The following is a 7,202-nucleotide window of genomic DNA, read 5'->3' as shown; positions in this document are numbered from 1 at the left end:
CATCTTTTTATATTTTTGTAATTTAATCCCCAAGATTAGAGATTCATTTATAATCTATGAAATTTGATAAAATATTTTTTATATTCCTCATACTATAACACATTAAATTATTATTTAATGTCATCATCTACATGTATTAGCTTTTAATCTCTATCTATTAAAATTTCTTACTATTATAGAATTGTTAGGATTTTGAAGGAGATTATGATAATTTTTACAGGTAAATAAATTCTGGTATATGTGGACGATGATACATGAGATAGTAATTAGATGTAATTGTGCATATATATATATATATATATATATATATATATATATATATATAATGTTATATATAAAAATGTTGTCATATTTTATGAATTGAAAATAGATTTTTAATCCTAAGAACTAAATTACAAAAGTATAAAAAGATTAATGATTTAATTACAATTTTTTTTGGTCTAAAGGATTGATTAAAAATTCTCAAAAGCTTTATTGGCTAAATAATTTTGAATATCAAAAGTGGTATATTTCCAAATTAGAAGGATCAAAATAAGACAAAAAAAAATGAGATTAAAACAAAACTTAAAAAATGTTAGAGGAATCAAAAGTATATTTTATCCTTTTATGAATATAATGCATAAAAAAAATACAATAAATATAACAAATTTTAGAATCTTACAAAATTTTTATATTTAAATATAAAAATATATATAAGAAATAATAATTTTTTTTAAAATAATATAAAGATTATAACAATTATATAATTTTTTAAAAAAAAATTTGGACCCCTTTACATTGTGGATCCTGATGAGCGATTACACTTATAAACAAAATCCAAAGTTGGTCTATCTGTCTCGTTCAGTTGCCACTACTATTATATATTACTAGCGGGCCCGAGGCACTTCGTGCCTTTATATGTATATTATCTTAAAATTTAAAATAACTTATCTATGGAATGAATTCATTTGTTGGCATATAATGATATAAAAAATTTTACACAACATTATGTTTTACAATCATAAAATTTCCTTAATAGGAAGACCAAATAAAGATTCCACCTCAGGACAATTTTTAGCTTCCCTGTAATTTATGATAGAAATTAAATGTCATTTTGCTATTATTTTTAGTTAACATTAACATGAACTAAAATATATATCAAATTAATAAATAATTAAATTGAATAATCTCATACCTTTCGAGAATTAATCTTAATTCTTTATAGAATATGTCATCCAAAATTTCTTTGACTTTAAAAAATTACAAAAATAAATAATATAATGTCATTGAGATATTTAACGATTCATGTAATTAATTATTTATAGTTTATGAAAAAATAAACTCAACCTAAAATATGTAGATATTTTGTTTTGTATGAAAGTTGTTAATATGATAGATATATTACTCAATTTTACATTTTCAAGTGTCTTAATATTGTTAAAAAATATCAGTTAGAATTGATTTAAATGAAGAAATGTTACAACTATATTTTTATATCCACCAAATCGATACATATAAGGAGTTATTTTTATAATTCTATTATTATATTACCTTTCTAATTTTTTAGACAACAATTCTCTTTTACCATTTTCCAAAGTTGAGTTTTATCTACTATTATTGTAGAACTCCATCCAATAGAATATACTTTTAAATGATGAACCAATAAAGAAATTTAAAATTAAATAAATAAATAATAAAAATATATATGAAGATCTCACGTTTAAATTAAATTAAATTTAATCATGTTGTCAATTCAACAAATTGTTGAGAGTGAATATTAGTCCTTCCAAATATTCCGTAACTTTTCAAAGTCACCTTCCTATAGTAAATATAAGTAATATTATGAAAAAAAAATGATGATAATAAAGTTTCATATTAAAAATTTAAAAATAACATTATCACTTACTTGTGTGTCAAAATACATGTTCAAATTTTTTCTATTAATCTATTCATATAATAGGAAGATCTCCTTGAATCTTAATTTGACCGTAGAAAAAAAAATCAAAAGTTTCCAAATTTATCATGTCTAGTAAATTGTTGAGAGTGAATATTGGTCATTTTAAATTCTTTATACATAGGCCTATATCTATTGTTATAGATTATGGATTATGGATTATAGATGTTATAGATTATAGATCATAAATTATAGATTATAAATTATGAATTATAAATTATAGATTATGGATGTTATAGATAGATATGTGTTATAGATACTAAAATACAATAAAAATATAAATATGTAAATATTGAGGAACTAAAAATGTCTATGTACCATCATATAGAAATTTGAAAATTATAGAAAAAGTAAAACATGCACATAATTGAGTTCAATATAAATAGTATAATAAAGAAAGAAAAAAAAAAGTTAGAGTACATACCCAAAGCCATCAAAGAAGAAAATCTAAACAAAACTTTATTTGTTGTGTAAGGTTCCAATAAAATCCTATATGAAAAAATTTATATCATCAAAAACAATCGAAAACAAAAATTTAATGGAGAAATTAAAAATCAACTATATCAACAAATAAAAATTAAATAATTTAAAAATTCACAAATAAATCAAAGTATGATTATTCACAAAGAGAGAAAAAAACAAAAAATAAAAAAGATAGGGAATATTATAACATAGGTGTTCTTAGAATTGTTTTAACAATCCTCAAATTTTTTATATTTTATGGGTGGGTGATGGTCAAGGTTGGACAATAGATATGATAATATGACTATTAATTTCATAACCACAATTTATAATTGATATATTTTTTTGGCTACTTCCTTTATATGAAAAACATATATAAAAAAAAATATTGTAGAGGCCCTCACAATTCACCCAACTCACTTATGTACAATGTTAAAAAACATGGTAAATATGACTATGAAGAGCTAAAAAATTAAAAATCAATTAAATTACATTAAGAAAAAGAGTTGAACAATACAAACTAAATAAACATAGGTTGTTATGATATTAAAAACACAACTTATAAAATTAACATAATTTTATGGTAATAAATGATTAAAATTGAGAAATACATTGAATTTATTATTTTTAAGTTTAATAAAAAATTATATAAAAAATAAAAATTGAGTAAATATTATTTAGTTTTAAAAATGACTAAATTTAATATATATTGTAGAAATTATTAATATAATTTCATGGTAAAAAATGATTCAAGTTGAGAAACATATTTAATTTATGAATTTTAAGTTTAATTTTTTATTTGTTAAAAAAATGAATAAACATAATTTAGAAAAAAAATGACTAAAGTTAACAATTTAGTTAAAAAATAATAATAATTTATTTTGAAAAAAAAACTCAAAAGAAATCAAATGTATACATCTATACATATTTTAATTTTTAATTTTTAATTTTTTTGAACTATTTTATTCTTTCTAAATAATAAAAAATAATTTTCAAAATTAATTAAATGTTAAAAATCAAATACATTATTTTTTTTTATTTTATTGGCCGAAGTTACCATTCAATATATAACCTCTGCAAACTACTCGGTACAATTAGTTATGAGTTAGTTACTATTCCTAAAGAAACCACTCATCTTTTAGAGTACTTTGATAACTTTGATACCTTTCTTCAACTCTCGCGGATATTTTTGAAATATCAAAACTTCACCCTCTGACCTTATGTTTTATCTTTTGAGAAATTCAACTTTAATTTAGTTTTTAAAAATGTTGAATAAATTTATTTGATTATAATTTTTAAACTGAATTCCTGTATTTTAAAAATTGTTATAAATATTCATTTCAAAAAGAATTTATCAGATTGCCTTTATCTTTCTCCATGGTAAATGAAGAAAGGCTTTGGTTTCTTTATATAAATTTATTTATTATATAAGCAAAATCTGATAAAGAACGATTTTGCTATCTTCTTGACGAATGAACATGGAGTTTTAAAATAGTATTCGTGTCTCCATTAAATTTATCCATCGTGTATTCGAAAGATGTCATAAGATAGTTTTACCATTTATTTATTTATGTAATTTATCTTTAAACACGATAAATGGAGAACCAATTATTGATACAAAACAGAAAATAGAAATTACCAACTGTGTTGTACGAAAGAATGACTCCTCTACAATTGCTATCACAATGGCCACACACAAAGAAGAGTTTTACCTTGCGAATCCAATCAACAAATATAACAAAGTCAATAAAACAAAAAAACCTAGTAGAAAAACATGAAAAAGAGAGGCAAAGATTGTATCAAGGATAAAAAAAGAATAGGGTGTGAGAGAGATGGAAAATGCAAGATGTGGGAAATATGGCAAAGTCAATAAAACAAAAATACGTAATAGAAAAAAGTGAAAATGAGAGACAAAGATTTTACCAGAGATAAAAAGAATAGGGTGTGATACAGATGAAAAGTGAGAGATGCAGGAGAAATGAATAGAATAGAAATTATAATAAGAAGTGAAGTGGCGGTTTGACGGTTTATAAATTTTGAATGAAGTAGTTACAAATTTAAGAGGTGATTTGTTATCTATTAAAGGGTAAAAGGGACTAAAGAAAAATGGAAACCAAAACTTTTTTTATCCCCTTTATATAATGTTATAGATATATATTGTTTTGTTTCCATTTCTGGGGTTTATCTAAACGTCCACACACTTCCAATTTTTCGTTTTGTTGAAATTTAGAACTTTCTTAATGTCGCAACCGAGATCGCGACGGGACGGCGAAAAATAAATTAAAAAATAGGGAGTCGCCACCAATGTTATTTTTTTTACGGAAAAACAATGGAAAAACCATAAATTAGAAAATGGTCTACAAAAATTAGATTTTTGGGTTCGGAAGTCGATTACGTGTAAGGAAGGTATTAACACCTTACAACGTTCGTCTTAAGACAATTACCTTTAATTAATTAAGAAAATTTATTATAACTTTTAAAATATTTACTTCACCCCTCATTAATATAAATTAATAATCAAATATATAGTTTAATAAATGTTTTTATTTTAATGAGTACTAAAATTATTATTATTATTATTATTAAAAATGAGATAATATTGCTATTTTTATTTTTTTTGGCTCGACAGGAGTAATTTCCTGCTCCTACGTATCTTCATGCGTAATGAAGAATCAGAGTCACGTAGTTCTTTGGTAGAAAATATTTGGGTGTTAGAATTTTTTTATTAATTTGTTTATTGTTTTTCTTTTAAAAAGGTTGGGATTTTTGAACTGTCACAACTCATACATCCCAAAATATAAAAATTGACAGAGGTGTACACCAAAGCCAGAAATTTAATTATTAAAAAAACATTATTATTGTTAATATTGTGGTACATATTTAAAAAGATTTTGGTTAGATATTTTTTATTTTTTAGGGGAAAAGTAAAGATATCAAGTTGTCACAACTTGTATCTTAAATTTAAAGGTTAAAAAGATATTACATCTAATAAATTATTTTTTTCAATAAAATCTTTGATATAATGACCTCAAATATTTATATTAAAAACTATGATAATATTTTTTTTTATATTTAATTATATTTTAAACTTAAATAAGAGGAACTTTTAAGATAACAAATTATCACAATTTGCACATTAAGCCCAAGAATTAAGGGAATGTCACATTCCAATAAACTCTCTCCTTTTTTTTTTAAATGAATTAAAATTACATGAACATGTAACACATTTATATTAGGAAACAACTTAATCAAGTAAAATCAATTAAGCTAATTTTGTTAAACAATAAATAAATGCTATACTCTAAAATTAAGGAAACTCCTCATAATTTTATCACTATTTTTATTATTTATTATTATTAAATAAAATTAACTAAATTAATTTTTGTTAAAACAAGAAATAAAAATTATCACCTAAGATTAAGAAAATGCCCCATTTAATTAATCTCATTTTGCTTCTTTTTTATTTATTTATTTTTTTTAAAAAGAAATATTATTAATATTGATATAATAATAATAATTACTATTATCAATACCTTTCTTAATTAAAATGACTTGAGGACCTAATATACATATGCAAATAAATTATTTAATTGGTTATCTAACCCTTTGTTATAAAATATAAACAAGCAAAATACCATTTTCTATTCATGTCTGAAACAATTTTGGCAAAATGAAGATAAGGAATTTGATTAGATGAGTTTAGGGGTATTTGGTTATTGATGGGCTTTAGTCCACGTTAGTACCAGGAAGAAACAAAGTGATGGTCTCTCACCATGCTGAGCCCAAAACGGAGCAAAAAGGAAAAGGAAAAAAAAGAAAAAAGAAAAAAAAGAAAGGAATAAAGGAGAACGGTGGCATTAAGTCACGTTTTATGCAACAGAAAAGGAAAACATGAGTGAGACCACACATTAGGGTTGTGCAAGCCACATGCGGCTTCCTTAAACCATCTTCAGCCGCACGAGGGGGTCGACTATCGGCACTGCAGAAAGCGAAGAAAGATGGGGATGGAGGAGCGAATCGCGAACGAGAACAACATCCACCGTCGAAATCATCTCCGGCGGCGGGCGCGGTAGAGTTCACGGCAACTCGACCCACTTTGGGTTTGTCACGACCGCGCACAATAAAAGCGTAAGGGAGAAGATGGAAGCGTATATCGCTGCCACCGGAAATCGCTTCCGGCGACGGCACATGGCGGCGCACAACGGCTTTCGAGTTCCCCGGTAATACTCACTTACCTTTTTATTTCATTATCACTTCTTTTCCTATTGGGGTTTGGTTTTATTATTCAGAAGATAGAGACCCTATTTACTCATTTCAAGACTCAAAACATCAAAGAGATCAAAATACACAAAATATTGATACCTAGAGTTGTGGTTCCCTTTTCTCCTCCTCCCTGCTTTGCCCGGATTCCTTTGTCTTCTTCACACGCTTGCTCTTATTAGTTAATCACTTGGTGATTTTTTTTCTTCTTCTTCAATCCCCCCATTCCTTTTGTGTTGTGCTATTTATAGATGTATGATTTTTGAATTTGATTAATCTTTCTCTGCCAAATCCCTAAATTCAGGGATATGACTTGTGGATTTAGTTAAATGAAAGGTTTGGTGGTTCCAGCAGGGCATGGTGGCTTGTTTGCAGGGTATGGTGGCTCCGTAGCAGAGTAGTTAGGGGTCAGCTGATTGTATCCAAAGGAGGCAGAGGAAGATCTTTCTTTTCTGTTTCTTCCTTTTTTGTTTTTATTAATTTTTCATTAATTTAATGTATGTATGTATTATTATTATTTTATATGTATTGATATAATTTTGATTTA

The 7,202-nt window shown here is 25.0% G+C and overlaps 1 long non-coding RNA gene across 1 annotated transcript; it reads left to right on the top strand.

The window, feature by feature from the left end:
* The first annotated feature begins 6,183 nt into the window (after positions 1–6,183).
* LOC145955247 (uncharacterized) lies at positions 6,184–7,202 on the top strand. The gene is made up of 2 exons (XR_014431890.1): positions 6,184–6,615; positions 7,010–7,202. It is a non-coding gene; the product is annotated as an uncharacterized LOC145955247 (long non-coding RNA).

Source organism: Cajanus cajan, chromosome 2 (genome assembly GCF_000230855.2).
Source record: "Cajanus cajan strain Asha chromosome 2, NIPB_CcT2T_4, whole genome shotgun sequence".
In the NCBI taxonomy this organism is placed as follows: domain Eukaryota; kingdom Viridiplantae; phylum Streptophyta; class Magnoliopsida; order Fabales; family Fabaceae; genus Cajanus; species Cajanus cajan.
This window is presented reverse-complemented; position numbering and strand designations above follow the sequence as displayed.